General features: G+C 40.8%; 1 protein-coding gene and 1 pseudogene across 2 annotated transcripts in view; one reads left to right on the top strand and one right to left on the bottom strand.

The window, feature by feature from the left end:
• The window catches only part of ASTN2 (astrotactin 2), a 903,825-nt gene that overhangs the window by 241,564 nt on the left and 634,467 nt on the right, over positions 1-27,794 (top strand). The window lies entirely within an intron of this gene.
• Positions 7,924-27,794, bottom strand: part of LOC143667329 (isocitrate dehydrogenase [NAD] subunit beta, mitochondrial-like) — a 39,973-nt pseudogene continuing 20,102 nt past the window's right edge.

The raw sequence follows: 27,794 nt of genomic DNA on the forward strand, positions 1-27,794 counted from the left end.
TCTACTTTTACTTCCCTGGCAGAGATCTTCCAGCGATGGTATTATGCCAAACTAGTCCAGATACTGGAAGGATGTGATTGTAGCTTTGCTTACATTGGCAAGGGTTTTGGTACCATCAGAATCTCAGGAGCTACAAAATTCTGGAAGAAAGGCCCATCTGGAAGATGTGTCCTCAGAGCAGTATCCCGTGGTTATGTTACCATCTGATGCTCTATGCCCTTCTAAGGTACTTACCCATCTCTTGCTATGCCGTATGTTTGTAGGATGTGCCACCCAGGTCTCTGCCCACCAGTGCTTCATGATGTAGTGTTGGAACCTGGTGATTAAACGATTGCACCACGATGGATTATAGGAAGGTGATGTCTGCTGGCCTAGAGTGTTTACCAAACTAGGAGATTCGTTAAAGACAGCTTCACGCAGGAGATGACCCTTGAGAAATGCACTGGTGCTAACCAGGGAGAGAGGTTGGGAAGGCATCACTAGTAGAAGAGAGGTATGTAGGGGTGAAACTGCACCGGGCATTGTGGGATTATCTGGATATAAAAATATGTACAAAGCAGATGCTGATGAGATGGGAAGTCCCCTGGTTCACCATCAGAGGCAGGCCATGGACTTTGCTTCTGAGCTTCCTAGTCATGTCCCACACTGGGGAGAGAGTCATTCTGGCTTCTTTATCTGCTCTGATAGATAAGCCCAAATATGCTCTTTTATTGTGGGACATTGTCCCCAGAAGACAGGTTTATGTTCACATATATATAATTTCTATTAGCATCTGGTTATGAATAGTTCACTTGGTTAGAGGAAAATATTCAGAAATATAAATGGTTAAAAATTATTTATCTTATTGGGCTGTCGCTGTGCTTAAACATTGAGCAGGCAGCCCCAGGATTGGTCTTTGCCCTTTTAGCCCCATTCTTGGTTCCCCCAACCTTCTAGCCCACTAAGCAGCCTTCCCATACTACCATGGACTTTTGGGTGAAGGGACATTGTCCTTCTTGCCAAAGGAAGTTTTAAAACTGCATCATCAAAATGAAATTCAACTTGAAACCATGAGATAGTTATACAGAGTGGAAAGAGGACTGGGCAAGGAGTCCACCTACCTGGAGTCTGGCCCCAAGACTGTAAGGAAGTAACCCTTTTCTCCACCTCTGTGCTATTTCTCCCACCTGATCCCATTGCCACATGCCAAAACCCCCCACCCTTCCTTCAAAGCAAAGCCTTAAAATACTTTCTCCATGAGGCCTTGTCAGATCTTTCCCAAGTGGAGGTTATGCAAATTTCATCCAAGATTTGATAACTTCTTCTCTATCTTCCTGGTGATTCTTGTCGCTTATTACCTTTCATTAAAGTAATTTATGGCCACCTCTCATCTTCTGCCCTAATTAGTCTCCTCAAGTGCAGAAACTGTGTCCAGGTCATGCCTGTGTTTCCACTGACTAGCCTGGTTCCTGGCACATAGCAGATGCTCAATTAATGCTTGATGAATTAATGGCCAGTTAATCAAACTGCTGCATGATCTTGGGCAAGACCTTTGGCCCCCCAGGCCTCAGTGCCCCATGCAAGAGGCAATGTGGCTTTGAGGTAACCAACCATCTTAGATTCTGGAATCAGACAGATGTGGATTCATATCCCAGCTATGCTACTGTCTTGCTCAACTTTGGAAAATGACTTATGCGCTAAATCTTCCTTATCTTATCTGCAAAACCCGCATAATTGGCCATCTCGCAGGGAGGCTGGGAGGATTAAAGTTAATGTATGTAAAGTGCTCAGCAGGCTGCACTGAACATAGTAAGTATCTAATAAATCTTTGTTGTTGTTAATTTGGAAAGCAAAGGTGATGGGCCAGATAATTTCCACAGCTCTCTTCCAACTCATATAGTTTTTGATTATAAATGTGTCCTGGGAGGCACTATCTAGTGAACAGAGCAGTGGAGTCAGAAAATCCATGTTAGAACCCCTAGCTCTGCCTAAAATGCAATGGGTCCTCAGGGAGCTGCTTAGTCTCCTTGGGTCTCCATTTTCCGTGCCTGGAGACGTGATAATATCTCCCATTGCTATTTCTCAGGCCCCTTGTGAGAACCCTGTACTAGAATGCTCGGGGGAATGCTTTTTTAAAGCACTGTATAGTTGAACTGCATGGTACAGTCAGAGCTTTGGCACCTTCAAAGACAGAGGCTGATGTGTATCTTTGATCTCAGAGTCATTTCCCTGGGCTCTGGCTTTCCCTCTCCTGACAGTGGACCCCTCCCAGGAGGCACAGCCCAGCCTGTACTGCCAGAGGTCCCCAGGTTGTGTTGGACAAAAGCATGGGAGGGCTGTTTTGCAGGCAGAGCCACACAGCCGCCTCCATAAATCTTCCCTGATGTATCTTTCAGAGAAGTTTGCGATCCTGAAAGTATATGTCTCCTCCAGGCAGTTTTGCTTGTTCGTCTGAAATATGCCAATTGTGTGTGGCCTGGCGGTGAAAAGAAGAAGCAACCACAAGCCAGAAGCTGAGGCCTTAGCAGAATTCTCTGAGAGCAGGTCCTGGTGGGGCCTGGGAACATGGGTCTAGGATTTCTTTCATCAGAACAGTACAGAAATATTATGTCAGTAAGCTTGAGCCAAATAATGAAACACCCTAAAAATCAATGACTTTAAGCAACAGACATTCAGTTAAGTCCCAGTCGAAGTCAAGCATTTGGGCTGGGCTCAGCCAGGCAGTTCTTGTGGTCTGGGGTAGGCTCAGCAGATCTCAGTCATGCACGGGCAGTCAGCCACTTGGTCAGCTAGGGCCTGGCTGACCACTGCTTAAGAGCACCTTGGTTCATCTCCATGTGGTTTCTCATCCTGGCTGCCTGGCTCAGGCTCATCCATCCATGCGCAGGAGGGTTTCAAGAATGCAAAACACAGAAGCTTGTGAAGCCTTTAAAGGCTTGAGCTTGGAAGGCACACAACATACCTTCTGCTACCTTCTTTTAGTCAAAGCAAGTCACGAGGCTTCAGGGGATGGAGAAATAGAGTCCACCTCTGGGTAGAAGTAGCTGCAAATGATTCGGATGAGTTTTGGCAACTTTCAAGTGCTGAAATTTTATTGGGTCCCTAATTTATGCGAGGCCCTGGTCTGGTGCTCAACCCCCAACATAGGCTTAATAACTCTCTATATTAGTTGATGGAAAATCAGAGGCTCAGAGATGTGAAGGGACTTCTTTAATGTATGGCTGGTCAGGGGAGGACCTTATCCCTAATTTTATCCTTTTAGAACTCTGACACGTTGACTTTCTTTAATGAATGCTAAAGATGTTTAGAGTCCATGCCTCTGTTAGATCAGACTGGCTCATAGTGCATGGAAGGAGGGTGGGTTTTGATCTGGATTCCACCCTTGCCAGGAACTGTGGTCCAGTTCAGGGACGGTTGGCAAAAGTTTTCTCTAATGGGCCATAGAAAACTTTATAGGCCTGTGGACCAAGAGGTAAACTTGAAAATATTATATAGGCACTTAAAGAAAAAGAGAAAACAATTTCCACAAATTTTTATTGATGAAATTCGAGATGATGATGAGGAGGATAGTAATAATAAAAATAATAATGTAGCATTTTTTTGTAATTCAGGCCTCTTAAAGAGAAGAATGGAATTTATTTCTGGATACAAAAATATGAAGTTATATAATTTTCACACTTTGATATATTCTTCTTTTTCTATTTGTTTCAACCATTTAAATATATAAAAAACTTTTGCCAGTTCATCGGCCATGTAAAAACAAGCAATGGATTGGATTTGGCCTGTGGCCCATAGTTTGCAACCCTTGGTCTAGGAATGCATCTCAGATTTGGAGTCAGAGAATCCTGGTTCTAACCCCACAGTACTGTCTAATTGCTGTGTGACTTTAGGTGAATCCTTAACATCTCAGAGCCATGTTTGTCCCCAGGCTTCCAGGCACACAATGGAGGAAAATAGTTCCTTATGCTCTCTTAGTCCAGTAGAGATAGAAATGAGCATTGAGGTCATCTCATCCAACCTACTTGTAGATTGGGAAAATAATGAAGGAGGGGGATTTGTCAGTATCACAGAGAAAAGCTAACAGACCCGGGGGTGAAATTCAAGTCCTCTAGCTTACAAAATAGTCCTCTTTTCATACCATTTGAACCTGTAAAACCACGTGGGTTATATTACCATTAAGCACCGACTAGTGGGTAAATGTTGATACAATGTGTATGTTAGAAGCTAAATGTTGTATTCTTCTCTAATTCAGTCAAATAGGTGAATCACTTACACGATTACAAAGAAAACGCTTTGCATTTCCCCAGGTTTGAGATGGGCATGGTTAAACATACTGAGAATCTAGATAGAATGCATGAGTCATTTCATTACAGGGGTTTTCAACTGTGTCCAAATAAGTGCACAGGGAAAGAAGGGGTTGGGGTGGACTGAGCAGGTGAAGCTCTTTTACCAAGCTCCTATGGTGTATTCTATGTTCTCAATTCTAAAATATATTTTTAAATACTTTTTCTAGTTTGCTAGCTGCCGGAATGCAATATACCAGAAACGGAATGGCTTTTAAAAGGGAGAATTTAATGAGTTGCTGGTTTACAGTTCTAATGCTGAGAAAATGTCCCAATTAAAACAAGTCTATAGAAATGTCCAATCTAAGGCATCCAGGGAAAGATACCTTGGTTCAAGAAGGCCGATGAAGTTCAGGGTTCCTCTCTCATCTGGAAAGGCACATGGTGAACACAGTCACGGTTTCTCTCTTGGCTGGAAGGGTACATGGCAAACAGCGTCATCTGCTACTTTCTCTCCTGTTTCATGAAGGTCTCAGGAGGCATTTTCCGTCTTCATCTCCAAAGGTCGCTGGCTTGTGGACTCTGCTTCGTAGTGCTGCAGCATTCTCTGCTCTCTCTGAATCTCTCTCTCCAAAATGTTTCCTCTTTTATAGGACTTCAGGAACTAATCAAGACCCACTCAAATGGGTGGAGACATGTCAACCCCTAATCCAGTTTAACAACCATTCTTAACTAAATCACATCAACCAGGCAGATGATCTCATTACAGTTTCATATATACAGTATTGAATAAGGATTATTTTACCTTAAGAAATGGGATTTATATCAAAACATGGCTTTTCTTAGGGGGCATATATCCTTTCAAACCAGCACATACTGATATAACGAAGTTCCTATTCCTATATGGAAAGAAAGCAGGCAAGGAGTATGGTAAACTTTTGACAACATGGTAGACAAAACTGGTACAGGCTTCTTCCTGTTCCGTATACACAAGAAATGTTAAATAAAATATAATTGTAAAAAATGAAAGTTCATCTCAAATATGAATAACAGGAAAATCCTCAGGTGTCAGAAATGAGGAGGGCCGGAGCCGTGAGTTTAGAAATGGATGTCATGGTGACTGCAGGTGGGTGGTGGGGTAGAACGTAAGAGAAGAAAAGAAAGCACAAGCAAGGAAAAATGGAAAAATAAGGTGGTAGAAATAAGTCCAGAAGCATCAGTAATCACAATAAATAAAATTTGCATGTGAAATTCAGTGTGGGGCGGGCAATGGTGGCTCAGTGGCAGAGTTCTCACCTGCTATGCCGGAGACCTGGGTTCATTTCCCAGTGCCTGCCCATGTGAAAAAAAAAAAAAAGGATAATTCAGTGTGATGGTTAATTTCATTTGTCAGCTTGGCCAAGTTATAGTGCCCAGTTTGGTCAAGCAAGCACTGGCCTGATTATTACTGTGAGGATATTTCGTGGACTTATATAATCAGTAAGTTGGTTGCATGCATGGCTGATTTCATCTAGAATCAATTGAGGAGACTGCCTTCAACAATAGGAGATGTCTCATTCGATCCATTGAAAGCTTTAAAAGGAGAAGTGATGCTTTCAGCAGTCAGAAGAGAGACGTTCCATCTCTGCTTCATTCAGCCAGCTTCTCCTGGGACCTTCCTGGGAGTTCTCAGCTTGCAGCCTGCCCTACGGAATTTAGATTTGTGCATCCTCACAGTCATGTGAAACAATTCTTATAAAATTTTCATAATATTTGCAGATGTCTCCTGTCAGTTCTGTTTCCCTAGAGAACCCTGACTAACACATTCAGAAATACTCAATGACATTAAACAATATATAGTTATATGCTCTTTATAGGAGATGCTCCTAGAACATAAAGATACAAAAGGTTTGACAGTAAATGGGAGGAAAGAAGTACATATTAGTCAAATACTAAACAAATGAGAGCTCGCGGACAAATATAAATATATGCAAAATAAAAATTTACAAGAAACAAAAATCCTTATGAATAGAGCAAGCTATTAATTAATTATAAAAGAACAGTTCACTAGCAGACAAATGAAACTTGAACTTGCATATAACTAACAACATAGCTTCAAAATGTATAAAGAAAAAAATGATAGTGATGCAATGAGAAGTTGATGAATACACAAAGTAGACTTTTTTTTACAGCTCTCTTCCTATTAGATCAAGCAGACAAAACCATGATATTACTAATAATAGGATAGAAAAATTGAACCATGCTATTAAAACCATACTAATAAAAATAGATAGAATTCTGCTCTCAAGAATAAGAGGTTAAAGATTTTTCTCGAGAAGTGGGAAATTCACTTTATGAGTCTTGACATCATATGCCCTCAATTTCTGGCTTTGACCCAATTTCCTAATATTTTATTTTCACTGATGACTCTTTGCAACATTTATGACTAAATGTGATTTAATTTTTATGTCTCTGAAAGACATTTCATCCAAATTAGGGCTGGGGATAGGGAGAAACAATCTATGTCCACTGCTTTTGTTTTGCTTTTGATTTATTTGGGGGAGTGTGGTTGCAGGAGAAGTGATTGAAGGAAGACATTTCCAGAAAAACGATTGCTACCAAGAAAAGTGGTATCATTTTGTTTCAATCTGTATTTCTTCTTCAAACCATGGAAACAGTCCATTTATTCAGGGTATCTTCTGGAAAGATACCTATGCATAACCTACTGGGAAGAATTGGGGGTAGCAGCTATAATTCCGGACCTCCTTCTAGGTCTCTGTTAGCCATCTTACCTTGCCAAGGGAGTTGGCTGAAAAGGGTGGGTATGTGTCCCTTCAGCGGAATATTGTGACATTGGTGGCAACTTCCATAGGTTCCAAAATAGGAAAGGATGTTGAGAAGTCATTCTGCTCTTAGATAGGACAGCATGGAAATAACCATAGGATTTTGAAAGAATTGGGCAAAGCATAAAGAATGCAAGTCTAAGTAATTACACACATAAATCACAGCATCCCAGAATGGCTAGGATTGCCAATAATCTTTCTGCCCTCATTCTCACTAAAATCAGCTTCTGTGATCTAAACCCAACCACCTCAGTCAGAGCAGACAACCCTGCCATACTATGAGAATCTTCCAAAGTGTTCATTGGTGCTGCTGATACTAATCCATTTCCCAGATTCCAGATCTTCCTGCTGCTTCTGTCGAAACTGATGCCCCTGCCCAGGGTCTCCGATTGACTGTCATTCAGTCTTTCAACTGAGTTTCTACCAAGAGTGAGGTACCATGCTCGGACCTGAGACTGAAATGGCAAATCAGACACATGAGGTCCCCATGCCTGTGGGGATATAGAAAGGGAAATGGACAATCAAGTGTACATGTACGAGGATTACAAATTGTTATAAGTGCATTGGAGGAAGTGATACTGTTGTTGACTGTGCTAGTTGTCCACTAGCCTACAATGAATCCAACCAAACTTCCTACCCCTTTGCTTTGCTTTCTATTCAGCAAAGATGGAATTATACCTTTTTTATGTTATGTTTTGTTAATAGCAACTTTATTGTTTTGCTTTTGCAAAATAATAATTGTGTGATGTAATTTTTATGCACATGCTTAATTGAAAACTTTACATGGGTAAGGTGAGATTTTGGCAGCATGGGCATGGAGTTGGCTATACTCCTGCCCATTACTGGGGCAAATGGGTACTGGTCATGAACACTTCAAACTGGTAAGGTCCCTGTACCAGCTGCATGAGGCAGCTGGCTGTGATTATTGTCTCAGATTTGATTTGGGGGTACAGTTCGCAAGCCTGCACACAGCACTGCAGAACCAACTCACCCCTAAGTTTCATGATGCTGGTCTTGTGCACAGCGTGATCTTGCCCTATCCCTTCTTCGTGGCATAATCAAAGACAAATTTTGCAAGCTGCTGAGACTTGGTTTGAGCTATAATCTTCAAGCACTCAGTCACTCCCTTCACACTCTTTTGTGTTCCAGAGAGTTGTATTCCCCTTCTGTCTTCTCTCTCATGATCACCAGGACTAGACTTTGTTGTGTAGAGTCATGTATCCAGGAACTGACTTTACATGGACCACATTGGCAAACAAGTCCAATTTATGCTTCAGCACCATGTTATGGGAAGCCAGTTCTTCCTTGAACTCTACTGGGATGTGGATCTTTCTGACGATGGCCACCTTGTTCTCCTTGATGGAACTCAGCTCTTGCTCTGTCTTCTGCTTAGACACCCAATTCTGCACCTCACTCAAGTGGTTCTCCTGGAACTCTACCAGGACAGAGGCAGCCTTAAAGAGCTCCTGGAAGAAATGCATCAGCTCAGACCCCACCATCTCCTGGCAGCACAGTTACAGGAAAGGTCCCTTTTATCCTCACGCCCTTGGCTTGGGGGCAGAGCCAACAGAGCTAAAGCTGGGGCAGGGCCAGGGATCCATCTGGGCTCACCGAGGCCATCAAGCCACTCACACCATGGCTGAGGTGCCCAGTCCCCACCATGCCCCAGGGTTTGGGAACAGTGATCAGGACCCACGACAGAGACACATAGCATGTGAGGTCTGGTCTGGGATCCTGAAGACCCCAATTACTGCAGTGCTGTTGCCCTCCTTTGGAAAGCCAGGAACCAACTGATACTGTACCAACTGCCCAGCATTTCTTTTTTTTTGTTTTGTTGGGGGAGGGGAGGAATCATGGAGGGAGTCTATATCTATTGTTTCAGTGTGCCCTCACCTCGGTTTGTGCCCCCAGGAGGAGGGAGGTGGGATCCAGAAGAGCTGATCTTGGTCCATAGACAGAGGGACGGCCCTGCATGGGACAGGTTTCAGGTGGTGAGGCCCTCAGTACAGGCCTAGAGCTCCCCTATAGACCCCTGCAGGTGCCTCCAGGCAGCTGCCAGGTTAGCAGCTCTGAGAAGTGCTCGCAGCTGCTGGGCTCACTCTGGCGTGCTGGTCACAGCAATCGCCTTTGCACATAGGGACCCCAAGATGGCTGAGCGGTGGGTGCCCTGCCCGCAGCCCGTTTCCTGCACCTCCCACTTCCTGGCACTGAGCTCGCAGTAGTTGGGGCAGGCCTGAGAGCCCCAAGTGCAGAGGGTGGTGGTGGAGCTCTCCCCCCGCTTTGGGATTCTGCAAGAGGAGCTTGTAGAGGATGAGCCAGTAGATGCACTCGGTGATGGTAGGCTTGTAGCCCTGCCTGTCCAGGCAGGCAGGTGCCCTGTGGGGGCCAAAGTCAGAGGCTAGTGTTGCTATTTGTTTTGTTTGTTTGTTTTTAAAATATTTTTATTGAGATATCTTTGCACACATGCAGTTTATCCAAAGTATACTATCAGTGACTCATAATACAATCACATTGTTTTGTATTCATCACCATGATCATTTTTAGAATATTTTTCTTTCCAGAAAAAGAAATAAAAAGAAAAGAGGAAAAACTCATATATTCCATACCCTTTACCTCTCCCTCTACTGACTCCTAGTATATCAATCCACCCAATTTCTTTTATACCCCTTATTCACCACCCCCCATTATTTATTTTTTGACTTTTTTTTTAACTCATTTTTCCATACCCTGGATAAAGGGATCATCAGCCACAACGTTTTCACAATCACACAGTCACATTATAAAAGCTATGTAGTTATACAGTTGTCTTCAAGAATCAAGTCTACTGAAATGCAGTTCAAGAGTTTCAGGTACTTCACTATAGCCATTCCAGTACACCACAAACTTAAAAGGGATATCTATGTAATGCATAAGAATAACCTCCAGGTTGATCTTGTGACTCTTTCAAATCTCTCAGCCACTGAAACTTTATCTCATTCCCCTCTTCACCCTTTTGGTCAAGAAGACTTTCTCAGTCCCTTAATACCGGGTTGCAGCTTATCTGGGAAGTCCTGTCCCACGTTACCAGAAAGATTTACACCCCTGGGGGTCATGTCCCACGTAGCCGGGGAGGGCAGTGGGTTCACTGGCCAAATTGGCTTAGAGAGTGTGACCACATCTGAGTGACAAAACAGGTTCTCCAGGAATGACTTTTAAGTATAATTATAAGTAGGCTTAGCTTCTCCTTTACAGGAATAAGCTTCATAGGGGTGAACCCCAAGATCAAGGGCTCAGCCTATTTATCTGATTGTCCCCACTGCTAGCAAGAATACCAGAAATTCCCCAGATGAGAAAGTTGAATCTTTACTCCTTTCTCCCTAGTGCCGTAAGGGGACTTTGCAAATACTTCTTTATTCACTGCCCGAATTACTCTGGGATGTATCAGGGTATCACAGTAACCTGTACAAAACAAAGATATTTTACAACTTATTTAAGATTCCCTGTGATATGGTGTTCAAATAGAGTTAAATTAGATAATGTGCTACTTAAAATATAAATTTTGCACCAAAACATCCCTTCCTTTGGTCTCACACAGAAGTTGAAGTTTTAAAATATAGACCATATCATCTTTTACCCTGTATTCTGATTTACCTGAGTCTTATCCAGGTCATCTAGTTGAAGTCATATCGGAAATCAGATTGCTTTTTCAACTTTTTTAACAGTTGCTATATGTGGAAATGCTGACTTTCATAGCTTTAGAGCTCTAATGCTGAATCTCAGGTGTCCCATCATACCCGAAGTTTCAGGGAATGACCAGGTTATACACAAATAGCTCAGTATCTCAGAATTTAGAAACAGCAGTTACAATCCCAGAACAGATGTGACTGCTGTAAGCACTTACAGTCTAGGACCCTTCACAATAGGCCCCAACCTGATAACCCATACTCTCAACTTCAATTCTCTAAGTTTGGATATTATATTTGTTACATATGAGTGAGACATGATAATATTTGTCTTTCTGCTTCTGACATTTCATTCAACATACTGTCTTCAGGGTTCACTCACCTAGTAGTTGCATGCCTCACAACTTCATTCCTGCTTGCAGCTGCTCAGTTTTCTGTTGTGTGTACACAGTCCAGTTCCCTCTTCCATTCCTCAGTTGTTGAACCCTTAGACTACCTCCATCCATTGCAGACCCCCAGCACTGCTGTCACAAACACCAGTGTGCAGATGTCCCTTTGTGTCCCCACTCTCAGCTCCTCCAAGTAAATACCTAGCAGTGGGGTTGCAGGATCTTATGACAGCCCCACCCCAGCCTCCTGTGGAACCACCACACTGCCCCCCTGAAGGGCTGCACCTCTCAGCTTCCCTACCAACAGTGAGTAGGTACATCTCTTTCCCCATGTTTTCTCCAGCATTTGTTTCTCTCTGTTCATTTTTAAACAGTTTTATTTACGCATCATGCAATCCAACCTAAGTAAAAAAAACAAAAACAAAAAAACAAAAAAACACAGTGGTTTCTGATATAAGCACATAATCATGCCTTTGCCACCACGATCTATATGAAGACATTTCCTTTTCTTCTGCAAAGAATCCATACTCCTCCCCCATATGCCCTGCTTGTTGACATTTAGTTTTGGCATAATGCCTTTGTTACTTTCAGTGGAAGCATATTACAATGTTACTGTTGACTATAGACTCCAGCTTACATTGATTGTATTTTTTCCTGTATACCATCCATTTTCAATACCTTGCAATGTTAACATTCATTGGTTCTTCCTCATGCAAAAACATTCTTATATTTGTATGGTTAATCACCATCATTGTACACTCTAGGCATTCCTAAATTGTATACCACCTCAATCTTTATCCTCTATCTTTTCTTCTGGCTTTATACGTGTCCCGGGCCCTTCTCCCTCTATTATACTCAAATTCAGCTTCATTAAGTGTACTTAGATTGTTGAGCTACCATGAAATAGTATTGTTATCCATTTCTGAATTTCTCCATTCAGTTCTGCTGCATATGCTGTATTTCTTCAGTACTAAATGCCCAAACTCTGCCCTCTATCTCCTAATAACCCATGTCCTTAACTTTGACTCTGAAAGTTCACTCATTAATGTTAGTTCATATCAGTGAGACCATACAGTAGTTGTCTTCTTGTTTCTGGCTAATTTCACTCAGCACAATGTCCTCAAGGTTCGTTGGTGTTACATGCTTCATGCTTTATTCGTCTTACAGCTGCATGATATTCTGTCATATGTGTATACCACTGCTTGTTTAGCTACTTGCCCATTGATTGACATTTGGGCTGTTTCCATCTCTTGGCAGTCATAAATAATGCTGCTATAAACATTGATGTACAAATGTCCGTTTGTGTTCTTACATTCAGTTCCTCTTAATATATACCCAGTGATGGGATTACTAAATCATATGGCAATTCTATACTTAGTTTCCTGAGGAGCCACCAAACTGCCTTCCAGAGCAGTCTCACCATTTTACATCCCCACTAACAGTGGATAGTGTACTTCTTTCTCCATATCCTTTCCAGCACTTGTGGTTTTCTGGGTTTTTTGGTAATGACCATTCTAGTAGGTAGTGAGATGATCTTTCATTATGATTTTTATTTGAATTTCCCTAATAGCCAGTGAAGTTGAGCATCTTTTCATGTGCCTTTTAGCCATGTGTGTTTCCTCTTCTAAAAGTGTCTATTCATGTCTTTTGCCCATTTTTTAACTGGGTTGTTTGTCTTTTTGTTGTTGACCTATAGAATCTTTTTATATTTTCTGGATATTAAATCCTTACCTGATATGTGGTTTCCAAATATTGTCTGCCATTGTGTGCGCTGCCTATTTATTTTCCTGACAAAGTTCTTTGATGCACAAAAGTGTTTAATTTTGAGGCGATCCCATTTGTCTATTTCTTTTTTCATTGCTCATTCTTTGGGTGTAAGGTCTATTTACCACCTCCTATCACAAGATTTATAGGATATTTCCCTAGATTGTCTTCTAAAAATTTTATGGTCTTAGCTCTAATGTTTAGGTCTTTGATCCATTTTGAGTTAATTTTTGTGCATATGGATATCCATTTCTCCAAACACCATTTATTGAAGAGGCTGCTATGTCCCAGTTGGGTTGGGTTGACTGCCTTATCAAAGGTAAATTTTCCATAGATAAGAAGGTCTATTTCTGACCACTCAATTTGATTCCATTGCTCAGTGTATCTGTCTTTATGCCAGTACCATGCAATTTTGACCATTGTAGCTTTGTAATATGCTTTAAAGCCAGGCAGTGTTAGACCTTTCACTTCATTTTTCTTTCTTCATATATTTTTAGTTATTCAGCATGCCCTGCCCTTGCAAATACATTTGGTTATTGGTTTTTCTATTTCTGCAAGGTAAGTTGTTGAAATTTTAATTGGTACTGCATTGAATCTATTAATCAATTTGGGTAGAATTGACATCTTAACTATATTTATTCTTCCAAGCCATAGATATGGTATACCCTTCCATTTATTTAGGTCTTTCATTATTTCCTTTAGCAATTTCTTGTAGTTTTCTGTGAATAAATCTTTTGTGTCCTTAGTTAAATTTATTCCTAAATATTTGACTATTTTGATGGCTATTGTAAGTGAAATTTCTTTTTCTGATTTCCTCCTCAGATTGTTCATCCCTATTGTGTAGAACACTACTGATTTTTGAGTGTTGATCTTGCACCATGCCACCTTGTTGTACTAATTTTTTAGCTCTAGGAGCTTTACTATACAGTTTTCTGAATTTTCAACATATACTATCATGACACCTGCAAGCAGTGAGAGTTTTGCTTCTTCCTTTCCAATTTAGGCTTCTTTGTTTCTTTTTCTTGTCCAGTTGCTCTGGCTAGACATTCCAGCACAATGTTGAATAACAATGGTGACAGTGGGCATTCTTGTCTTGGTCTGATCTTAGAGAGAAATCTTTCAGTCTTTCCTCATAGAAGATGATATTAGCTGTGGGTTTTTTCCTATATTCCCTTTATCATGTTGAGGAAGTTCCCTTCTATTCCTATCCTTTGAAGTGTTTTCATCAAGAAAGGATGTTGAATTTTGTCATAGGTCTTTTCTGTGTCAATTGAGATGATCATGTGGTTTTCCTGCTTTGACTTATCAGTGTGATTGTATTACATTAATTGACTTTCTGCTGTTTGTTTTTAATTCTGCTTCCTACTTTTGGACATATATCTGATAAGGAACAAGAATAACTGTTGGCCCCCTATTTTGTGCTACTTACCTAATAGGTTCTTTCACCTAAAGTATTGGAACAACCCGCCTTTTGCAAAGGAAATTGATGTTCAGAGAAATGAAGTAAGTTGCCCAGGATCACACACTTAGGCAGAGGTGGGGCCTGTAGAACAATTCAGATGTCTGTTGACAAAGGCTGCTGTCCTTTCTCTTATGCTGTGAGAGTGCCTGTTTGTAGCACTTACTTCCAAGACTTGCATTCACGTCACCTTTAGGGGCCTCTGCATGTACACAGGCCTCAGAGTTTAGACTTAAATGAACAGAAATGAAGTTACCAACCAAAGAAAGGGCCCTTTCTTGAATCCCTTAATTATCCTGGTGGGATTTGCATTCATTTTTTTGCCTAATTATTAGGCAATATTATTGTAGATTATTAAGACTATGCCATCTGTGTGAATTAGATTTTATAATTTTGTTGTAAACTTTTGTGTAATTTAACTTAAGAAAATCAAACCTCTAATTTCATTTCATGTTAGAAAATTTAAGTTTGATGTACAAGGTCTAATTGTCCCCACCCTGTGTTAGAAATCCAAATGTAGCTCAACATTAAGGTTAAATGATGATATCACAACTGACTCCATTTGCATTTTACATCCAATTGAAAACACAAACCCCTTGCCTCATTAATCCTTTGCAATCCAATTTTTCCCCCCCTAAATGAAATGATCCTTTTGGGACACATTTATATCCTTTTAACAGCCGCCTGACAGTTCTGCTGATGGAGTTTGTATCCAACTTTGTTACTGGATAGTGACAACTTGCCCTGATGGATATGTGTACATAATTATTCTCTTGCAGTTAGATTTAATTAATGCTTACCCTCATCATGATCTTGCAGCTAGTGAGCTCTCTCTGCAGGAGCAGTTAATGGCAAAAGGATTTCCTTTGAGCCAAGAGAGACTCCAAAAGGCTTTGTAAAACTCTCATACTTTTTTTTTTTAATGTTAAAAAAAATGCATCCAAGCCTGTTTCATTTCTTCCCTCTCCAGGTTAATGCTACCTGTGAATGGATTTGAGGCTGCATAAAGGGTTGGGATTATTAAACCTGAATGTAGACTAAGTATAGCTAATATGGACAGTTCCAACGTACCCACTGTGATGGTGAATATTTTGTAATATCTTGGCTTAGAATCGAGGTTCCCTAGCTGCATACTGTTCATGTCTCTGTGCAGAATAGGTGCATTTGTATCTCCAAATGCCACCCAGAGTTCTATGATAAATTGCTGTGTGAGAGAGTAGATTTTAAGAAGAAATGACAAGAGAAACAAAGGGAGTTTGAAGATGATTTGAAAAGAGATTATTAGGAAGTTTGTAATAAGGAGAGAGATTGTGTACTTATAAAGCCCCATTAGATGGGAATACTTTACAAATAATCTGTCCCAGTACATGCTTGTGAAATATTCATGTGCCATTTACTTTTTATTACCATAATGGCAATGCTTTGTGTTTGTAGAGAGCTTAACAGTTTACAAAAAATTTTCACATCCATTATCTTGGGTGATCTTTGCTACAAGCCCTGTGCAGTGAACAGAGAAGCACTCAAAAATGAGGAGACTGAGGCCCACAGTAACTTGCTTACAGTCACATAGTCTAGTCTGGTCTTGAGGCCAGGTCTTCTAAAGACAAATCTGATGCCATCTTCACTACTTTATGCCACTTCCCTTTAAAGTTTGAAAATGTATACAGGGAAGATTTAAGCCAGGAACTCAAGGGAGACCCTGTTTGCCTTCATTTGTCTTGCCAATGCGTCAGCAGATTCTCAGCTAAAAGATGCCATCTGAGTTGTGAATGATATGATGCTACTTATTTTAAAGATTGCATGATATATTAATAGTCATTAAAAATGCTATGAGCTGTTGTAGGAGGCTTCATCCAGCAAGGTCCCAGAGACCTCCACTAAAACATGGCTGCCACAGGATAGAAGGAAGCTCTCTCCTTTTCCTGTTATGTTGGACATTGCTTAGAGGCTTGGCCTTGAACCCCAAAGAGGCCCAAAACACAAACAGTGACCCTAAGTTAAACTATGGACTGTAGTTAATAGTACAGTTATGAAAATGTGCTTTCATCAATTGTAACAAATGTACCACACCAATGCATGGTGTTAATAATAGGGTGATATATAGGAATCCTGTATTTTATGTGCGATTATTCTATAAACCTACAACTTCTCTAATTAAAAAAACAGAAAATTTTCTAGAAATTCAAGGCCATGGGTACTTAGAAGTCAACCCATAATATAGATGGAAAAATTGAGGCCAAAGAAGGGAAGCAACCTCTCCATGGTGTTATTGACATATGAGCCCTTAAACCTCATGTACTGACCTGTCTACTACACTATAGCTATAACCTTGAACTCAGACAGGCCTGAGGAAATCTCCTTTGACAGGTGAGAAACTAAAGCATGGAGATGGAGAGTGAGTGACTTATTCAAGATTATGCCTTGACCCAGTGGCAGAAATGGACCTGAAATCTTGATTTCTTTAATTTTTGTAAATTCAACTAAATTCAACGAAAACTGTTTGTGGATATATTGCAAACCAGACATTGTGCTAAACACTGTGGATGCTTAAACCTACAAAAGCACAGACTCACATGTTACAGAGTAGGCAGAAAGTAATATTGCTTTCTCTCTCATTTTGCACAGAACTTTCTGAAAGCCTGTGCATAGAAGAATATGAAATCCGTTTCCAGGGAAATGCAAGCCCAAATACAGACAAGCTGACCTTAGAGAAGGGACCTGAGAAGGTGGGTTAGAGAAGGGGAGTTACAGCCCAATTACAGGAGTTTTTTCGTTTTTGTTTTTGGCTGGTCTCCTAATTTTCTTACTTTTTAAGTCCTAGAAGATGAATATTTGAATTGAAGAAGGGCTAGAACCCACTAGAATACAGTCTCTTACATTTCATGAGTACTTTAAACTATACAACACTATCCATTGTCGTTATATCCTAATTTCACAGTGGCTGCTTTTGAGCACCCCTTTTTCTAGGACGGTGATTCTCAAAGGATGGCTCCTGAATGTGCAGCCTCAGCATGTCCTGAGAACTTGAAAGAAATGCAAATTCTCGGGATGTACCTTTTTGGAATGGGAGTGCAAAATCTAGATGAACAAGCTTTTCAGGAGAATTGGACACATTTTTACGTGAGAGAAGCTCTGTACCAGGAAACGTATCCCAACCTGGGCGCCCTGGGGGTCCTGGAATTTGCACGTCGCTGATGGCAGCTCCTTTTGGAGCTTCATCCTACTCCTCTGGTTTCTATTTTTTGGTGCTTTTCTGTTTTAAAATGGATAATTAAAGTGCACTTAAAAGAGGCTGAGGTCTGAAAGCTTGGTAAGCAGACTGAGAAGCTTGGACATGTTTTGTGTGGCACACTGAGTTGTGGCATGTGTCTAAACTACTAACACTGAAGGACTGCCCTGTGGACTTCTTAAGGGCTTTTGTTTAAGTTGGTGTTCAAGAAGAAAGAATGGGGATGGAATCATCAACACCCTGCGGCTCCCCATTGCCCATGGAATCAAGTCCCCAATACTTGCCAATATCTGGACCCCTCCCCACTCTCAGGGCTCTTGTCTACCCGTACCTTGCTTTGCAGGTTATTTTCATGGCAGTAAACTGCCTATGCCATGCTGTTCCACACTTCAGTGTCCCTGCTTATGTTGCTTCCTCTTCCTTAAATGCCCTCCCCCTACACCCTTTTTGCCTTTCTTAATGCCTGCTAGATGTTCAGACCTCATGCCTTAATCATTTCCTATGGAGAACCTTCCTAAGGAACCAGACTCTGAGACAGATATTTACATGTAAGAAGTTTTCTGGGATGTATTTTCTGGGAAAACAACTGAAGGGAATGAGGAATGCAGTATTGAGCAGGGGGAGAAGTTGACCTGCATTGCATTTGTAACAGGGGCTTTAGCTGATCCCCTGGGGCCCTTAGAATAATCACAAGTCGTGGGAAGGGAGATAGAACTTTGTACACCCACACAGACAAGTCTTTGGATATGTGGGCTAAACCCTGGGAAGGAAGTAAAACTTTGGGCGATGCAGCTCCATTCAGCCTAGGGTGATAATTCAAAAGGGACTCAGCCAACACTTCCAGCAGCTGAGGGGATGAGTCCTTGGTCCTAAAGGGTACATCTGGGCAGCCCAGAACAATATCCACTGTAGTGTACCCCTTATGCCAACCAGAATGTCTTGCTTCATAGAGTTGATTTTTTTTTCCTGGGGAAACATACAAGAGGAAGTTCGTTGGGGGGTACCTACAGCTCTGCTACTGCAGCTGGTGTTGAAACCACATATGTTACTCATTATGCCCCTCCCCTTTTACCTGTGAGCCCAGCCTTGACTCATACCTTTTCTGATCTAGGCGAATTGCCTTTTGGGATGGCCCAGATTCTCATCCCTGAGGGATCTGAGCCCATGCCACATTTGTCCATTTACCATCAAGTTGGGTAGGGAGTACCAAGAGACATTCCAGAGAGTTGCCTGTGTCCCTGTTGTATAATAGCAGCCCTACTTGCTCCTTTTGACCAAAGTCGATTGCCCCTGACAGTATAACAATTCCTTTCCTTGCCTGCTGGTCTCTTGTATGACTTTTCTGAAGTAACCAGTTGAGTAATAGAGGTTTAATGGTGAAAGGATTGCTCTTCTGGGAAATATGACCTCAAGATCCACATAGCCTTAAGTTATTCAGATAGAAAGCACATATTTCCCAAGTGAGTCACTGGGAGTGGTAGTAAGTGCTTTGGTTTCTAGACTCATATATTGTACTGACTGAGGACAAAACACCAAATGTCACCTTTGTAGGGAGTATGCTACATCCTGAGAATGTACCCCATTATTTCAAGTTATCTTCTCCAAATAGGCATCTTAGCTATAGCTTCAAAAGTCCATCTACCTCTCTGTTTGAAAGGCAAATTTTGGGTGTTGTGGTATGTGATAAGACCAGCAGATCCCAAGGTCATAGACCCACTGTATTTGCTGTAAAATGTGTACCTTGTTCCAAAGCTGTGTTAAATGGGATCTGACACTGGTGTACCAAATACTGAGTAAGCTCTCAGAGGTGATGGCCAAGGCCCTGTGGACAGGAAAGGCAAACTTGTACTCAGAATATGCGTGGAAAACAGTCAGGATGCATCTCTGCCTCCTCCAAGTTAGGAGAGTTTCAGTATAATAAATTTACTACTGAGTGGCTAATTGGTGTCACCAAGGGCTGATGCCATAATGGCTCCTCAGCATTGCTCTTGGGTGCTGTTATTTAAGATACATAATAGTGGAAGGATCTAGGCCAGCCTTGGTGCATGGAAGCTCATATATCACCTCTATCCACATGCCCCTTGTGCCAGCATGAAGGTTTCTGATGATGGTGGTTTGCTGACATCAAGTCATAGTATCTACTTGATTATTTAATGCATCTTCTGTGGTGGATGTTCTGTGGTGGGCACTAATAGGCAATACAGAGATTTTCGCTCTTCCCATCCATCCAGGCCTTTTCCGCAGATCTCATTGTCCAAAATTTTCCAGTTTTTCTCCTTCAAGGTCTCTGCACAGCCAATACAGTCATGTATTAATGTATATCTTACCTTAACTTCTCCTCTTTCCACACAAATTGGGTGACCAGACTCACCCTTTTAAGTTCTGCACATTGTGCATCAGCAGTCCATTTTAGACTTGTATCCTTGTATAGAGCCAGTACCTTGAGAAATAAACTTGGCCTTTTCCCTCCTCCATCAGTACATAATAAACTCTCAGGGGTGCGTAAATGTAAGCTGAGGGAAAGACATCAGTACAACAGTGGTGTGTGACGTAGCATCTGAGCCATCTGCTTGTACAGTTTACCTGTGCCCTCTGATCTTGCTTGTGCCTAATCCTGGAGGTGCCACTTCCATCTTATGAGGAGACTGACACTCTACCACTTGAATTGGAGGGTCTCACAGAATCCAGTTCATCATGGACAGCTCTGGCCACCTGGTCTCTTGCTATGGCCCAGTAGGACATCAGGAGCTTTTATTCTTTGCAGATGCTTCATTTTGTGTTTCAGATGGCATGGCCTTACTCCAGAAGCTTAGGGGGCTAAATTTTGAGTCTTCTATGGGCATTTGCCATAAACCACACACAATGTCTCTTATCACCACAGATAACTGCTATGCTGCAGTTTCCACTGGGTCATCTGTGCAAGTGGCAGGGATGCTTGTGCTACAGCCTGGCCTACTACAGAGCTCCTTCCTTCTCTGTGATTCACCCATAGCTGGCACCTTCCATGCCACTAGGAAAATTCCCAACTGTGTAATATATGATGCCTCCAGAATCCAAAGAGGTCTTCTAAGCATTCTGCTTCATTCCTGATGGTATAAAGTGTAAGATGTAATACTATGTTCATTACTTTGGAAAAGATGTTCTGGCATGCCACAGACCACTGAACCCAAAAATCTTCATTAATATGGCAAGCCCACAAATCTTCGTAGGATTTAACTTGCAACTTCTGGAGCATATGTATCTTTCCCTGTCCTTGAATGCACTTTCTCTTTCTTGTTCATCTGCTCCAATTAGCATGGTGTCATCAATATAGTGGACTAATATGTTGTCCTGGGAAGTGGCCATGTGGTTTATGCCCTTTCAGGCTATGTTGCAACAGAGAATTGGGGAGTTAATATAGCCTTGAGGCAAGACTGTAAATGTGTACTGGTGCTTAGTCCATGTGAATGCAAACTGCATCTGATCCTCTTTCCAGTTAGAAATTAACAGAAACCAAAACTTATTTCTCTTATCAGTGACCACACACTGTATACTTGAGACTGTGTCAATTAGCTGAAGCAGACACCACGTGTCTGGTACATTAGCTGCAATTGGGCCCACTACTTTTTTTGAGTTTGTGGTAGCTCACCGACATCCATCTGGACCCATCTGAATTTTGAAGAAACCAGACTGGTGAATTAAATGGGGGTATGTTGGAGACCATCATCCCTGCATCTTTTGGGTCTTTAGGGGTAGGACTGATCACCTCCATTATCCTCAGGATGAGATATTATTTTTAATTTCCTTTCTTGAAATTAATTCAAGAAATTTAATTCAAGAATTAAATTCTTGTCCCCATTTGTTGGAATGGGGACATTTTTACAAGCTCCCATTTGACTTTCCCATTATGGTATTCTTATTTCAAAGCCAAAAATATTAATAGGAGGAGAGTTTTGACAAATATCAGATGTATTCATTTCAAGTATACATTTGGGGACTGGGAAAATGACCATCACATGTGAACCAGAACTAGATCAGGTCTCCATTTGATTATCTGGCATCTGTATATCCCACCTCACAAGAAGGGTGCTATGATTTTGCTCAGGGTTTGGGACTATTGATGTCAACCTGTACCCTGAATTGAACTGTTGAAATGTTAGGCTGTACCCCTTAAACCAGTGGATGGTTACACAGATTCATGGCTCTAAGTCCCTTTGGGGAAGGCCTGAGGAACCACTACTTTATATCCTTGCTGTGATCCTGCAGGATCTTCTTGGGAATCTCGGTGCTCTTCCAATCAGTGGCTTCAGGTCTGAGAACTGGTTCGGGTCCAGAAACTGGTCATAGTAGTAGATGCTGAGCAAATACTTGTCAATTTAGAGGGAATATTCAGTATATGTGTGGATAGAGTTTTCAGGTGTTCCCAAAACTGAGACATGATACAGTTTTTCAGTGGGCCACTATCTGCTTCTGTTACACGATTTTTAAAAATCCCTTCTCAATACCCAATAAGAAACAAGATATTTTGCAGTCGTTCAACATTTCACAATTACAAAATCTCTGAATATACATCATTTCCTTTAATGTGAAGGAATACTTGTGGAGTTGTGAAAGAATTATATTTTTAAGTTCCAGTGTCATTTTATCCATTCACTTCTGTCTGGTAAAGTCTACCCACAGAAAAGTTTGTAAAAGGCCCCACAGTTTCCTGTGAAATTCATGGTAGAGGACATGCCTCAGTGGGATCACCTAATTTGTGTTGATCTCCTTCAGATGCCTTATCCAGAGAAGAGCTGGCAAAGTAAAAATCATTGCCCCTATCTTTCATATTACCAAAACAAACAAAAGATTCAGAGAGATTAAGCAATTTGCTTAAAAATCACACAGGAAGGAAGAGACTGAGCACAAATCTAATCTTCAATCCTGTATTCTTTCTACCACTGTAAAGTTAAATTATTAATACCGTGGAGTGAAAACTTCTGGAGCCAGCAGGCGAAGGATTAAGATGAGGAAGCTGCTGGAGAGGGGCAGATGCCTTTAAATCACAAAAAGTGTATAGAAGTGAATGAAACACATGTTTCTAATTCACAGCTTTCTAAGTGAAAGTTGCATTTAGACAGTGATAGTAAGTCAAGATAAGTGCATCGAGGTCGACCTTCCCGTCAGAACACAGCATGGTAAAGCTTGTCCTCTCCTCAATAAGGGGTTTCCTCATCCTGCCCACAACAAACCTTGGCAATCTAATTCCTAACTGAACCATTTCCTCAGAAATCTGGAGCAATATGGGAATAACATACCTTACCCAGTAAAATGAAAATTCAGTTCTTTTCTTTCCTTCATTTCCCTAGAGAGTTCCTCACTTCACCAAATAGGTGAGTTCCTGGAAAGTTTATGTGTTTGCAGGAGATTTACAAACCTGTGTGTAAATCCTCTCCTCTTTGTGGTGAGCAGGCAGACTTGATAATTTATAAATTTTCCTTGAGCTGTGCGGCTTAGAAGTTTTCTGCATTTTTTCATGTGCGTTCAACAAATATTTACTATTGTCTGCTATTTGCTGAGCACCTGACCAAGTGTTATGGAGTATGGTGATGAAAAGACAGAGAACCTAATTTCTTAACGGTTCTATTCTAAAGAAAGAGACAATAAACAAAGATATAGAATCTCAGGTTGTAAAAATGCTATGGAGAAAAATAAAGCAGGGCAAGGGGTTAGAGAGTGATGGAGACTTCTCTGAGGAGGTGACATTTGATCAGAGACCTGCATGAAATGGGGGAAGAACAGTCCAGGCAGGAGAAAATGTCATAACCCTGTGGCAAAGACAAGGTTATTATATTGAATGACCAGCAAGATGGCCATGGTGAGTGGAACTCTGTGAGTGAGAAGGAGAGGGGTTAGAGGTTAAGACTGGTGAAAGAGCCTGGGACTTTGTGATTAAGATCCAGTTGTGAGCAGGGTTTTGGTATATTATTCTAAGACTGATGAGCAAGCCATCTGTGATGGTTAAGTTCACGTGTCAGCTTGGCTAGGCTATAGTGTCCAGATATTAGGCCAAGCAAGCACTGGCCTGATTGTTCCTGTGAGGATGTTTTGTGGATTTAAATCATCAGTAAGTTGATTGCATCAATGGCTGATGTAGCTACAATCAGCTGAGGAGATTGCCTTCAACAATAAGAGAAGCCTCAACCAATCAATTGACGCTAAAAAGATGTGATGATTTCAGCGGCCAGAAGAAAGAATTTCCATCTGTTCTTCAGCCAGCCGGCTACTCCTGAGGAATTCATCAGAATCCTTCATTGGAGTTCCCAGCTTGCAGTCTGCCCTGTGGAATTTGGACTTGCCTATCCCTAAAGTCACATGACCCAATTCCTGCCATAAATTTCATAATATTTACATATATGTATTTCCTGTTAATTTTGTTTCCCTGGAGAACCCTGACCAACACACCATTAAAACTACTGAACAGCAGAGTGACATTTGTTAATGATCTTTCTAGCTATTGTGTGCAAAACAGCTTTTTTTTTTTTATTGTGGTCAGCATTTCTCTAGGAGAAAAAGAAAGGGATCAGTGATGGCTCTCATGATTTAGTGTGAGTAAGACTATTTTCTGAAATGGAAAAGCCTGGCAGAGTATCAGATTTAGGCAGGACTGTCACGAATTCTGGCTTGGCCATGTGAAAGTCTCTCATCTGAACCAAAGAGTAGCTTTGTATAATCTGTGGGGACGGTACATTTTTTTTTTTTCTTTTTTAAGAAGAGAAAACAGAGAAGTTAAATAATTTTCCTGAAACCACATGGCAAGTTTGATAGAACTAAGTGAGGATCCAGAAATCCTAAATCCTACCCAATGAGTCTTTCCATATAACCTGACAGTGAATGATAGTGAAATTGCCTGGCTCTTTTGCCCTTGGGGTAAGGTGGGTTTGTGTTTGTGTAACAGGTTAAAAAGAACAACAACAAAAAACAAAACTTTTTTTTTTTTAAAGAAGTTCCACCTGGATTCTGCTCTATCTCTTTAGATACAGGAATCTCTGGGTAGGATCTTTCACCCAAAAGGCTGCAAAATCCCCCCTGAATTTGCCATATCTGAGAAAGACGAAGTGTAGCACCAACTTTGAAAAGATGCTGTTTTCTTCTGGGATGGAAATGAGGGAGGGCAAGGGAGGAGTCATAGCTCAGGGAAAGGAAAAAGCAGTCTCAGCACATGGTGGAGTATTTCTGTTTGAGAAGAGTAACAAGGTAATAAATCAGCAAACATAATTAAATCAGAGGACAACTCTTTGAAACATCTGCAGCACCATGGGAGGTACTGGTGAGAACTGTCCCTTTTGCTTCATTCCTTCTGTCCAACATTTGTTAGTGCCTGCTATGTGCCAGGAACCATATACCAAGGGCTAGAGGAAAAAGCTCCTGTCCACATTTTGAGATGGTATGAGGGAATGCTTTCTGTCCCACCACCCCCCACCCCCATTCTCCTAAAATAGTGAATATGTTTTTATTTTCCCCAGAAAACGCTGTTGAGTTTTTTTTCTTTCTTTACTTTGCTTTTTCCTCCTCCCAAAGCTTTTTAAAAACCTAAATTGCCCAAGGAATAAAAGAAATGCAAATATGAAATTGAATTTAGTCCATTTCATTGGATCTAAGATAATTAAGTTTATCATTTGTATAGAGATCCTTTCTTGTGGTCACCAACAGATAATACTGGACCTTTCTGCAGCTAAGGGGAAGCTGAGGTTCCCTGTCACAAATGGGGGCCCTATTCTTTCTTCCTCACCTGTTTGAAACCCTGATTACTCTGAAAACCTCACCATTATCACCACAAGTCCCCATTCCTAAGTATTAAGCACTGTATTGCTGGAGGAGGTACATAGAAAGAGTGCTGGGTGTAGAACTTCAAGAGCTGATTTTCAATGGACTCTTTTACTGTCATATTCTAGACATACAGCCTCACATATCAGTGATACGATAGTCTTCTTATCATTGAGCAGTTGTGCACTCAATTAAATGATGAATATGATAATTCTTTTTTCTTTATTTTTTGGAAAAAAAAATGTACTCACACATTCTCTCAGCTGGGGATATTGACTTGATCACCTACATGTGGTGGGTTGAATTGTGTACCTCAGTGTAGATATGTTCTCAATCTTAGTCTGCATTCCTGTGGGCATGAACCTATTGTAAGTAGGATCACTTGAAGATGTTATTTTTAGTTAAGGTGGGGCCCAAGGAATGAGGCTGAGTCTTAATCCAAATTCCTGGAGTCCTTTATAAACAGAAGAAAATCAGACAGTCACAGAAGGCCACATGGAGGGGCTGGAAGCACTCAGCAGAATCCAGAAGAGAAAGGAGAGGGCGTCACCATGTGAGATGACGTGGGGATATGAGCCAAAGAACCCTGATGATTACTGAAAGCTCATATCAGAATGTTACAGACTTTGAGGAGAAAGCATTGTTTTGCTGCACCTCAGTTTTGGACTTCTTCTAACCTCAAAACCATAAGCCAATAAATTCCAGTTGTTTAAGCCAACCCATTGTGTTCTATTTGTCACAGCAGCCTGGCAAACTAAGATAGCACCTCTTCAAAATAGTAGATTAAGGTTGAAGTCAGACTTCAATGGTGACTAACTGTTCTTATAGCAAGCCTGCAAAAAGAATCGGGTAAAGCTGCACGCCCTTTCCTAACCTAGCTTTGGAAAACGTATAGCATCACTTCTGCTGTCTTGGTCCAGGTGGTTACAAGCCCACCCAGAATCAAGAGGAGGAGACTTAGACACCACCTTTCAGTGGGAGATATGTCAAAGAATTGGGGGTAGGGGGGACTGGGATTAAAACACCATGGTAAAAAAAAAGCAACAATACATAAACCCCTGATTCCAAATCCAATACTGTTTTTACTGCTCCTTGATAGATATATATGATGAATTTTGAATGTACAGAATAACTCAGAAGTAATGCAGTGTATCAGTGAATGTTTCAGTTCTCCAGATGGCCGCAAGGAAGAGTCATTCTTCTACAAACAAAATTTCTGATAACGTTTGAATTGTTTCTATTCCAATTTCATGTCCAAAATGTATAAAAGTGAGGAAATTTATTTTGGGATTACCTCTCTTCCCTTAAATATGGCCAGCAACAAAAGCATTATTGGGTAGCAAGTTGGTTTAGACTAAGGTGCATAACTTAGTCAGACATTTAACCTGGACCTAGTGTACTAGATTTAATCTGATCAATGCCATAGACTTTTTTTATAATTTAAAATTATTCATCTACATTAAAGGAAGTTTGTAAAATTCCCCAACGATAAAACAGAAAAATTAAAATTTCCTATAACTCCATCATTCAAATTCTATCGATGTTTAATTTTTGCTATATCTTTCCAAGCTTATTTATAATTTATATACAACAAATTGTATCCATGTAAGTAAAAAACTCTTATGGAAGATGTATATATATATATACACCAGAGTACATTTCCATCACTCCAAAAGCATTGTGACATTTTGTAGTGCATCTCTTTTTCCGCCCTTAAGATGAGGCAACCACTGGTATGCTTTTGTCAGTATAGATTGGTTTTGCCTTTTCTAGAATTTCATATAAATGGAATCATACAGTATTTACTCCTTTGTGTCGGGCATCTTTCATTCCACATAATGAGTTTGAGATTCATCTATACTGTGCGCATATCAGTAGTTCCTTTTTTCATCCAGAATATGGTGTGGCTGTGCTCTCTTTTTTCACATATTCACCTACTGATGAACATTTGGGTTGGTTCCAGTTTTCAGCTGCTGTGAATTAATATGCTGTGAATGTTCATGTACAAGTCTTTGTGTGGATGTATGTTTTCATTTCTCTTGGATAAGCAGCTAGGAATGGGATGCTTGGATCATATAGTTGGGGTAGATTTTACTTTTTGAGCAGCTTCCAAAAGGTATTTTGAAAGTAAATGCATGATTTTATATTCTCAGCAGTAGCACATGAAAGTTTCGGTTGTCCCAAAACCTTTTCAAAATTGGTACAGCCAATCTTGTTTTAAAAAAAAAGTTACTCATACTAGTAGCTGTTTAGTGGTATCTCATTGTGGTTTAATGTGCGTTTCTCTGATGACTAAGCGGCAGATCTTTTCATGTGCTTATTCGCATTCCGGTGTTTTCTTTTGTAAAAAATTTCTTCAAATCTTTTGCCAAGTTTTTAATTGGGTTTTTGTCTCATTATGGAGTTTTAAAGTTGCCTTATG

Source organism: Tamandua tetradactyla, chromosome 2 (assembly GCF_023851605.1).
Source record: "Tamandua tetradactyla isolate mTamTet1 chromosome 2, mTamTet1.pri, whole genome shotgun sequence".
Taxonomy (NCBI): Eukaryota; Metazoa; Chordata; class Mammalia; order Pilosa; family Myrmecophagidae; genus Tamandua; species Tamandua tetradactyla.